The sequence below is a fragment of the Carassius gibelio genome, chromosome A8 (genome assembly GCF_023724105.1).
Source record: "Carassius gibelio isolate Cgi1373 ecotype wild population from Czech Republic chromosome A8, carGib1.2-hapl.c, whole genome shotgun sequence".
Classification (NCBI taxonomy): Eukaryota; Metazoa; Chordata; class Actinopteri; order Cypriniformes; family Cyprinidae; genus Carassius; species Carassius gibelio.
Window position 1 is genome coordinate 1,605,325 of NC_068378.1, and position 12,249 is coordinate 1,617,573.

Below are 12,249 nucleotides of genomic sequence, written 5' to 3' on the forward strand. Positions count from 1 at the left end.
GTCCACACGAGATCCAGCGGAATGCCGAGTGATGTTTCTTCCCCAGCCACCGAGCGGGAGAGAAGCAATCGGTTTGAGGGAACCCGCCTGGTGTGTTTTGCGGGACCAGGGGAGGTCGCCGAGGAGGGAGTGGGCGAGAGAAGGCTCAGCATCGCTCTCCACCAGGGCCCCCCTTCGACTCGGGGCTCATGTGGGAAGTACCAGAGCCGCCATCTCACCATGGCGGATGGAGAAAGCCAGCGCCACGACCCATGATGGCCTCAGGTCCAGTGCCACTGCACAAGATGGCTGCCAACCCAGCTCCACGAGGCAATATGGACGCCAGCCCAGCACCCCAGCACAAGATGGCCGCCAGCTCAGCGCCACGAGGCAACATGGCCGCCAGCCCCGCACCACGAAGCAAAATGGCCACCAGCCCAGCACCACAGCACAAGATGGCCGCCAACCCAGCCCCATGAGGCAATATGGACGCCAGCCCAGCACCACAGCACAAGATAGCCGCCAACCCAGCTCCACGAGGCAATATGGACGCCAGCACAGCACCACAGCCCAAAGTGGTCACCAATCCAGTGCCACGATGCAGGATGGCCGCCAGCTCAGCGCCAACACCCAAGGTGGCCACTGACTCATTCTTAGAGTATTTCTCCATGCTGTCAAAGATCCTTGAAATTCCCAAGACTGTTCATGTCACGGCTGCTGAGCCAGCGCTACAACCCAAGATGGCCGCCAATCCAGCGCCACAGCACAAGATGGCTGCCAGCCCAGTCCCACAGCACAAGATGGCCACTCACCCAGCGCCAATGCCCAAGTTGGCCACCGGTCCAGAGTCATGGCCCAAGATGGCTGCTTGCTTAACGTCGCTGCACAGGATGACAGTCACAGCTGACCTTCCAGAGTCGAGGCAGGTTCCATTGAACCCTCCAGAGTCGAGTCAGGTTCCAGTGGACCCTCCAGAGTCGAGTCAGGTTCCAGTGGACCCTCCAGAGTCGATTCAGGTTCCAGTGGACCCTCCAGAGTCGATTCAGGTTCCAGTGGACCCTCCAGAGTCGATTCAGGTTCCAGTGGACCATCCAGAGTTGTGTCAGGTTCCAGTGGACCCTCCAGAGTCGAGTCAGGTTCCAGTGGACCCTCCAGAGTCGAGTCAGGTTCCAGTGAACCCTCCAGAGTCGAGTCAGGTTCCAGTGAACCCTCCAGAGTCGAGTCAGGTTCCTGTTGACCCCCCAGAGTCGAGTCAGGTTCCAGTGGAATCTCCAGAGCCGAGTCAGGTTCCTGTTGACCCCACAGAGTCGAGTCAGTTTCCAGTTAACTCTCCAGAGTCGAGTCAGGTTCCTGTTGACCCCCCAGAGTCGAGTCAGGTTCCAGTGAACTTTCCAGAGTCGAGTCAGGTGTTAGTGGACCCTCCAGAGTCCGGGCTAGTCACAGCTGACCTTTCAGAGTCAGGGCTAGTCACCGCTGACCTTCCAGAGTCAGGGCTAGATACTAATGACCTTCCTGAGCCAGGGCTAGGTACCATGGACTTTCCAGACACAAGGCTGGTCACCGTTGACCTTTCAGAGTCAAGTCAAGTCACTGGTGATCTTCAAGGACTGAGTCAAGTCACTGGTGATCTTCAAGGACTGAGTCAAGTCACTGGTGATCTTCAAGGACAAAGTCAAGTCACTGGTGATCTTCAAGGACAGAGTCAAGTCACGGGTGATCTTCATGAACAAAGCCAAGTCACCATTGATCTTCATGAGCAAATGCAAGTCACCAATGATCTTCATGTACAAGTGCAAGTCACCGATGGTCTTCATGAACAAATGCCAGTCACCAATGATCTTCGCGAGCAGAGTCAGGCCAGCATTGATCTTCTGGAGTCCAGTAAAGACACCAGGGGATTACCAGAGTTTTGTCGTCCCGTTGGTCCGGCCGCACGGAGGTCTGCGGTGGTCTTCTGCTCCACCCTGGGGGACTCCGGCCTCGACCACAAGGTTGTGGTGGTCTTCCGCTCCACCCTGGAGGGCTCTGGCTTCGACCACAAGTACGTGGTGGTCTTCTGCTCCACCCTGGGGGGCTCTCGCCCTGACTACACTGTTGTGGTGGTCTTCTGCCCCGCCCTGGAGGACTCTGGCCTCGACCACAAGGACGTGGTGGTCTTCTGCTCTGCCCTGGGGGACTTCATGTGGTTTTTGCCTTTTGTTTTTGTGTTCACTCCTGTCCCTGTTCCTATCTGTTAGTCTGGCCCTCCGTCCCTCCCCCTGAACCTCCTCCGGACCTCCTCCCTCCTGGTCTCCTTGTTTTGTGTTCACACTTCTGGTGTCTGTTCCCCATGTTTTTCTTTTCTGGCCCTCTGTCCCTCCCCCTGAGCCTCCACCTGTCCGCCTCCCTCCTGGTCTCTGTTTTGTGTCTGTCGTGGAGCGTCTGGGAGCCGCTCCGTAGAGGGGGGGTACTGTCACAGTGTCTGGGTTGTGTTCCCTGGGGTTCCACTTATTATTAACTGTCTGTTCCCTTATTTGGTCACCTTCCTCCTTGTTTGGGTTAATTGATTTTTCCCCACCTGTCTCCAGTTCCCTCATTACCTTCTGTGTATTTATACCCGGTCTGTCTGAGTATGTGTCACGAAGTCCTTGTCTTATGTCTTGTTATTCCGTAGTCTTAATCCTGCCTTGTGTTTTGTCTGTTCTTGTTTATTTGGATACTCTGGTTTTGACCCTGCCTGGACTGTTTACCCTTTTGGATTACCCCTCAATAAACATCTTACCTGCACTTGGATCTCTCCGTGTTTCCTGTATCACCGAACGTGACAATTTGTAGTCCAGATAAAAAAACAAAAGAATGTTTGAAGATAAATAGCCCTTTAAGTCTAAATATTTCAGTAGTTGGCACTGTAATACACACCATAGGGAAAACACAGATCTGAATGGTTATTTAAGATTATTTTTGTTTACAGGGTAAGGGCTGCATTTAGCGCCATCTGCTGTCAGAGAGTGTGTTTTCATTCAGCGCGTCTCTCACGTATTCCTCCCATGTGCTTCTCATGCGCGCTTGTTTACATCAGAGCGCATGCGCTCTTTCAAGCAGCATACAGCGATGTTGTGCATTTTAAGCAGCTGATGGGAATACTATTCTTAAAATGCATTCCAAATTCTGAATAATTTGTAATGTATATTTATTCACGGTATTTAGAAGTGCCCACAATAACAATATTGTGCATATTAATCATCGCAATATATTGCATTACCGAATACCGGCACAAGTCTACACAAAACAAACTTTCCAAGGTGACTGATGGTAAAAGTGGACCAGCTTAATAAATACAGTATCTTAACTGAAGTTGTTGGATTGTTCTATCACTTAATTTATCATTTGATTTGAATTTATTGCAAATTTTACAATTTTACAATTTTTCATTTGATGAGTCATGCTGTTTGTTCTCAATATTTTGGTGGTTTGAGACAATTTGGTTTGAGATTTTTGCAAGTTTTCTTTTACCTAGCTTTTACATAGCTTGTTTGGGCAGTGTTGGGAAAGTTGCTTTGGAAATGTACTAGGTTACAGATTCCAAGTTACCCTTTTTAAAAAATTTAATAGTAGTGTAACTTTTTCAATTACTTTATTAAAGTAATGTAACTAATTACTTTTGAGTACTTTTTGATTACTTTTCTAAATTTGTGAAAATTAAAGAATAATAAATGAAAGCATATCCATCAATTTAAATACAGTTATCTAATAAGCATGTGACGTATTCTGTGTTATAAACTCCTGAAATATAGGTGTGTTTTTTAAACTGCTGTCTCTTTTATATGATGCTTTTATAAGATAGTTTTCTCAAAATAAGTAAAATGCACATTAAGTGAAACAGAACAGTTTCTAGAAATTATGTTTATGTGCTCGTGTACTCCTATATTGAGGCGGCAGAGGTTGAAAACACTGCGAGCTTCAGTAGGACTATGTGTAGTAAATTAAACCACGGCTTTGACATTAATTTCCACGACGGGCGGACTAGGAAAAATTCAGACTGGAAAATTCAAACTCATACAAACAAATTCATGGACAAAACTATTTTTTGTAAGGACCTGACATAAAAAAAGGTTTCTCTCAAACAGTTCTCTCCTGAACTGCACCTTCACTTCCATTTTTCACTTCAGTCTTTTTATTTTGCCCTGTTATCCATCTCTCTCATGACTTTAATACTCAAGATTGAACAAAACTATACTTTACAATACAATACTCTACAATACTACAACATCTTTATAGAAAAATCCTAATACTGTACACGAATGTTGTTCCCTTACAAAAATTGCTTTTATTAGCATTTATATAAAAGTAAAATAACCTTGTATTGTTTTGTTTTTTTGCAAATGGATTTGTATTTATTTTAAAATAAATACATTTGTAAAACAATTTTACATTTTTGGTTACTACAGTTAAACAATAGTAACCACTTTCTCTGGATTTATAGTAAAATATTAAAAAGTTAATTTTCATAAGGGTTGTGTTGTTGTCTGTCGTAGCTCCCCCTAAACCTATAAAAAAAAAAAAAAATCTGATTTTTTTTTCAGCTAAATTACTACTGTAACATTACAACTGATTATAATGATGTCCTTTATATAGTATTTTTAAGTGATGACCGATGAGCAACGTGCTGCTGCTTGATTAAATAAATAAAAAAAAGAAGACAAAAAAGCATCTTTACAGATGAGACTGACCTGAAACCCTGAACAGTAGTTCTGCTTCTCTGCTTCAGCTGTGCACTTCCACAGTCCACTCTATTCTCTCTATCTCACACATTGATTACTCTGATCCAAACCGTTTGGCGGAGGTGCGGAGAGCGCGCGAGTCATGAATAACACTTCATGACTTATTAGAGATTTAATTATCAAATAGCAGATAATTGTTTTAGTACATTCGGCGTGCAATTATACAATAACAATATTAAAATACAGGGCCAAATCATCTGCCAGGCCACCGGGAATTGTCCCGGTTCTCCCGGTGTCCAGTCCGCGCCTGATTTCCAACATACAGAATGTGCAAGTCATATTTTGCATTTTTTGGGCTTAATATTCACAGACACTAGTCCATGTCATGTTTTGATTCAAGTGTACTGACCTACTTTTGATTTAGTCATCCAAAATGTGGCATATTCCGTCCACGTTAGGCATTACGTTTTTATGACTGGATTCTACAAACCAGACTGGATTTCGGCATCCCGGAAATTATAGGGGTGGTATGTCTCAGAATAGTCAGTGCAATTTGGGAAAGAAATCAGTTAAATCTATATGTGGATGTGTGTAAATATTCAAAAGTAATCCCCTTTGTAATTGTTAAAAATTTCATAAGTAACTGTAATTTAATTACTATTTTTTTAGTAACTGTAACTAATTGCAGTTACAATAATTTTGTAATTAAATTACGTAACGCTGTTACATGTAACGAGTTAATCCCAAACACTGCCTAATGGTTAGAGAGTTGGACTTGCAATCGAAGGGTTGTGAGTTCGAGGCTTGGGCCGGCAGGAATTGTAGGTGGGGGGAGTGCATGCCATGTACAGTGCTCTCTCCACCTTCAATACCCCAACTTAGGTGCCCTTGAGCAAGGCACTGAACCCCCATCTGCTCCCCGGGTGCCGCAGCATAAATGGCTGCCCAATGCCACTGAACACCGTGTGTTCACGGTGTGTGTGTGTACTTTGGATGGGTTAAAGGTAGAGCACAAATTCCGAGTATGGGTCACCATACTTGGCCATATGGCACGTTACTTTCACTTTCGTCACTTTCATATGTTGTAACGTTGCTGCATTCAGTGGCATAAAATGCAGATGGAGGGCCGAAAGTGGTTTTCTACATAGCAAACACTATCACAATTTATTTCTAAATATAATAAATTCAGAAATTGAATAAAATATTTCTTTTTCGTGCTGCTAACAGGACCAACAGCTACATGCCCTGTACTGTACATGAAGCAGGAGTGACATCTCGCATCCCTCATACAATTGCGGGATTGACTTTGTAAAGAATCACTGGTGTCAAAAGTATTGACATTCATTACTCAAGTAGAAGTATAGATACTAAGGTTTAAAAAGACTTTTGTAGAAGTTCAAGTATCAACTCAAGCTTTTTACTCAAGTATAAGTGTAAAAGTACTGGCTTCAAAACTACTTAAAGCATTAAAGTAAAGTAATGTAAAGGGACAAAATGCCATTAAGAACAAAAGCTTAGGCCGCGCCACAGGGGCCTATTGTGCACTACCAAACCATAAGCCATAATGACTATAATGTTATATTAAAATGTACATGTTGAAAAAATTGGGATGCACTAGGGTACCTGTTTCAGCTGCATATCTGTGTATTGAAAAAACAGTTCAATGTTTTATATCAATGCAAATACATTAAAGAACTAGAGATATGATGAAAATTTTTCGGACTATAAGTCGCACCTGAGTATAAGTCGCATCAGTCCAAAAATACATCATGATAAGGAAAAAAACATATATAAGTCGCACTGGACTATAAGTCGCATTTATTTAGAACCAAGAACCAAGAGAAAACATTACCATATACAGCCGTGAGAGGGCGCTCTATGTTTTCAGTGTAGACTACAGGAGCACTGAGCAGCATAGAGCGCCCTCTCGTGGCTGTATATGGTAATGTTTTTTCTTTTAGTTCATTTCTCTTAATTAATTTATCTTGGTTCATGTCAAATTAATTTTGATAAACAAGTTGCACCTGACTATAAGTCGCCGGACCAGCCAAATTATGAAAAAAAGTGTGATTTATAGTCTGGAAAATATGGTAATCAAAAAAATGTAAATTTAAATTAACTCATTGATTAACTTATTACTAAATTAATTTATTGATTAATAGCTTCCTGTATTCGCTACATACGTCTGCTATGACCAGTGTTGGGTGGGGGGGGTAGCGAGTTACAAAGTTGTTATAGCCTACTTATCACAACATTGTCAATCGCGTTGTCAATCGCAAATGCTAATTAATTCAAAAGTCTCGCTACCGAACTACCTACAGCTTAATTTGTGGAGGTAGAAGAGAAAGCACCCATTTGGTAAATGATCCAGTAGTGAGAAATAATAACTTTTAAGTAGGGTCTGGTGCCATTTCGATACTTTTAAAATGGTACCATGCCTAAACGGTGCCTGAGCCGATACAACAGCAAAATGAATGCTTGGAAATGTAAGCTGATATTTTCTACTGACACACTACAGCAAAATATATAAATAACTGGCCGAACACAATTCTTTTAAGTAAAAATACTAACGTGCCTAAGACTGCACACTAGTGTATGTATAAAGTACGTACGATTAAATTAGGTATATTTAAATAAGTGTAATTAAAGTATGTGTTCGTTCATATGTGTTAAGGGCTAGATAGTCGCTAGAGGAAACAGCTGTGGTGTGATGAGCAGTGAACAGAAAAAAATTACAGTAGATGAGAAACCAATTGATCCCTCGTCCCTTTTTGTAAACTGCATTTATGACAAAGAGGAAGATGAAGAGGAGACAGGTCTGCTGCCATTTTCATATGAAATTTAAGGGGACTGACTCTGAGGCAATCACAAATTTGTGTAGTTTATGGCGCTAAATGCTATAGCCCCGCTAAAAGTTTCTTGGAGAACCAGGGCAAACATTTAAATCGATCGCTTTTAAGAGGCACCGAAATGGGGCACAGAAATCTGCGTTCTTATTCGGTTCTGTTAATACCGGTTCCATACCCAACCCTACTTTTAAGAAATACATAACAAACCCAAAACTGGCTATGTTTTTGCTGGAGTGTGATGTGATTTGTGTCATGTGCAGGTGCGATGGATCGCACACAAACCAATAGGACGTTGGAATGGTATCGAGCATCGCGTTAGTTCAGTCAGGCCACGTTAGTCACGGTTGCATCAGCTGACAGTCAGCTGTTCTTGACGTGTACCAATCCAGTCTTGACACCTATCACCTGCGGTCTATTTAAATTCCAATTCTTCGGTGTCTCTTCCATCACATTGCTGCTTGCAATGAACTCCCTCCTCCAACCCCAACTCCACCAACTGAACCAGTAATCTGATCTATCTTTGTTTTTTACTTTACAGTCTCTTCATTGGAAGCAGTCACTTACATTTTGTTTACAACTCACATAATTGTTACAGTAATAAAAATAATAAAATAAAAATAATAACAGTTACCTCAGATCCTCAGAAGATGAGAAGGCTTGCTGTGGACTTTTACACTAATTTATATGCAAAAGAAGAAACTGTCTTTTATCCATCAAGTGACTTTTTTAATGATCTGCCAGTATTGGATGAACAAACTGCACAAACTCTTGAAAGTGACCTGTGTTTCGGAGAAGTGATGGAAGCAGTTCATCAGCTCAACAAAGGGAAAGCTCCAGGCATTGATGGTTTGCCGGCAGAGTTTTACAAGTCCTTTTGGGAAGTTATTGGACAAGATTTGTTTTGTTTTTTAAAGGAAAGTTTTAATCTGAATATGCTACCTAAAAGTTGTCAGTGGGCCGTTCTCTCTCTAATCCCCCAAAACAGAGATTTGCTTATGTTAGAAAATTGGAGGCCTGTGTCTGTACTCACCACAGATTACAAAATACTGTCTAAGTGCTTTGTTAACAGACTTAAAAAAGTGTTAGACAAGTTAATTTTTGAAGACCAAGCTTATTGTATTCCCAAGAAATCTATTTATGATAACCTGTTTTTAATTAGATATATTTTAAGGTATACAAAACTGTACAATGTGGACTTTGGGATTGTTTCTCTTGATCAAGAGAAAGCTTTTGATCGTGTAGATCACCAATATCTCTTTTATGTTCTTAAATGCTATGGTTTTGGTGAAAGGTTTTTATCTTGGATAAAGATTAGATTAGATTAGATTAGATTCAACTTTATTGTCACTGCACATGTATGTACAAGGCAACGAAATGCAGTTAGCATCTAACCAGAAGTGCAATAAGCAGTAAGTACAGAATAAAGGTCTATAATATGTACAATAACTACACAGGTAGCATTATGGACATAATTTACAGATATTAAATACTATAAGCACGATATACAGATAGGTGTACTATGAACATACTATACAGATGGGCTATGTAAAAGTGTATGTACACTATAGGCCGAACTATGAACATAATTTACAGTATTGCAATGGACAGTAAAGTGCATAGAAAATATTTCAGTGTGCAAATGGATTATGCAGTGTTCCTGGATGAACAGGCAGTAGTGCAAGTAATAACAAGTTACTGTTTTAAAGGTGTTGTACCAATAACAAGTTACTGTTTTAAAGGTGTTATACCATGACGCTTCATGTTTGATAAAAGTGGGAGGAGGGTTAAGCGTTCCTGTAAAAATGGAGAAATGCATTCGACAGGGATGTCCGATGTCAGGACAGCTTTACAGTTTAGTAATAGAACCTTTACTTGCATGATAAGGAAAAAATTAAAAGGCATAGTTATAACAGGAGGTTTAAGAAAATAAGCTTTTGTTCTCTCTGCTTATGCTGATGATGTTGCTGTTGTAATAAAAAATACAGAAGATGTGCAATGTTAAGAAGAAAGCTTAGAAATGTATGGCAAACTTTCTTCTGCCAAACTTAACTGGGAAAAAACAGAAGCCTTACGGTTTGGATCCAAAAGTAATGATATTTTTAACTTACCTAAACTTCCAAAAAATGTTAAATGGAATAAAACAGGTTTTAAATATTTAGGGGTATTTTTAGGTAACGACAACATTGAAAAGAAAAATTGGGAGGGATTAGTAGATAGGGTCCGCGCCAAGTTGTCTAAATGGAAATGGTTGCTACCCCAGCTTTCGTATAGGGGAAGAGTTCTGATCACCAACAATCTGATCGCCTCAACACTCTGGCATAAGTTCATGGTCCTCGACCCACCGATGGTTTTAATCAGAGAGATTCAAAAGATGCTGGTGGACTTCTTCTGGTCTGGACAACATTGGCTAAAGCCAGCGATACTCTACCTGCCGCTGCATGAAGGTGGACAGGGACTCATCGACATAAAGGCGAGAGTGGCAACCTTTCGACTGATGGTGGTCCAGCGCCTCCTCTATCATTAGCCTCACGTGTGGATGGACGTTGCGTGTGCCCTGCTTCTCAAGACCAGAAGAATGGGCTTGGACAGGCAACTGTTTTTAATGAATTTTAATGGAACTTCACTCAGAGGACTTACACCCTTTTATAGTAATATATTGGAGCTGTGGCCGACTTTTAATTTTTTCAGAGAATGGGGGAGCCCTGATGCCTGGATCCTAGAAAAGCCCTTATTTTTTAATGATCTTTTACACACTGCTTGTTTGTCCTCTGATGCCATCAAAGTCGCACTGACTAGTGCTGGGATATCAAAGGTATCCGATCTCAGAAGAGGATGTGAATGGATGGAGGCAAAGGAACTGGCTGATATGGTGGGCTTCAGATCCGTAAGAACCACCCAACGGTTGTTTAACGAACTAGAGTCAGCACTCCCAAGAGCAGCAAGAGACTTTTTAAATGTTACTGCTCCAAAAACCCGTAAAGAGCCGTATGGTTTCCTTGATTTTAAATTCTCCCTAAAGGATGAAGATTGGGAGGAAACACCTGGAAACACAGTGACTATGAAAATCCCCGAGTTGAGTTGTTTTAGAACGCTTACCAGGAAAACCCTTTACAGAGTTTGTGTTAAAAACTGCAACTATAACATTTTTAAAGACTTCAAAGGAACAAAATGGACTTCAGTGTTGGAGTCAGACTCTTCCCCGAGAGGAAGCTGGAGGTCCCTGTACAAAAGACCCATGGAGAAGAGAATAGGAGATCTTCAATGGAGAATTGTATATGGGATATTAGCTACGAACAGACACATAGCACGGTTAGATCCTTTAGTTGGGGAGGGATGTCCTTTCTGTGGTGAGTCTGAGAGTATTTTACATGTTTTTATGCAATGTTCTCGTTTAACCCCTTTGCGGGCAAACATCGCTGACGGCCCCAGTTTATTATTGTTTCACTTTCACAGCACATTAAACATCACTGTCTTACTTCATCTGGACAAACTGTGCATCAATGGAAAGTTTAAAGACTCAAGCTTCGATATTTGACCAATATTTTGATAAAACATTGTTGCAGTGACAGATATTTAGTGATTTATGTCAGGAGTGCAAAATAATAAATCCGTATTATGCCACATTTTGAATAGAAATTCACAACTCACTGATATTCAGTCACGTCAAGAGCGGTTTATTTGTGTTCACATAGACTCACTGAACAGCGTCAATAAGGATTTACAGACCAAATATGCATATCTGCGGAGATATATGGATATATTTACTGATGTTTACTTCATATTTCTTCAGACAGAATCGTCATTTCTATTCATTTTCCACGGATTTACGCGATCAGATGATAAACAGCCTCTCCCAGCGATCTCTGTGTGTGCGTGCAGTAGTCACAGCTCGTGCAGTGTGTGACTCAGACTCTGATTGGGTCTTTCAAACGTCAATCTTAGAGTTTCATATCTGGACACCGCCCCATCGTGTCACATGCTTCCTGCACACTTCCTGGTAGTTATCTGGCCAAAACAACACTGAAACACCTCTGTACACACAAAATATCCGAATAATAAACCCGCGATTACGATAGTAAAGCTTGGTATGAGAATTTCTTGAGATCTGGGGCGTTTTTATAAAAAAAATCGAAAATGTACATCGGAAATGCTAACTTGTGCAGCGATGAAAAAGGCTACAAATAACATATTTTTACAACAGTAAACGACCAAATTCCACCCCTGATCGCTAAAGGAAGTTATTATAAACACTCGATCGGGGTTTAAAGTGAGTTTTGAGTAAAAGTGTACTAATAATTTCATAAATTGTCAGATGTAGCTTGATGCTAACGTTAGCACCAATGCTACTAATAGCAGGTGCTTTTCTTCTTCATAATGCATTTTTGTCTCAATAATTCACGTAAGGTCGTAAGAAAATGTTTTGTTGTATTTTTATAGTAAGACTTTTGATAAATAAGGGCTAAATGCAAAGAGAGACTGAAGTGAGATCGCTGCTTTGTTGCTTTGTAAAGCCTGAAAAACCACAATCAAGGCTAATAAAGGTGGAATAAAAACAAAAGAATAATGATAAAAGAATAATGCGGATAATGTGTCATACTTGGCGGAGGTGTGAAAGAACCGTTTGGTGAGAACAATACAATCATGATTCGGGCAGTTTTCAACAGTGAAACATACACAAAGAGCACAGGAAAGTTTACATGTGAGATCTTACAGAGATGACA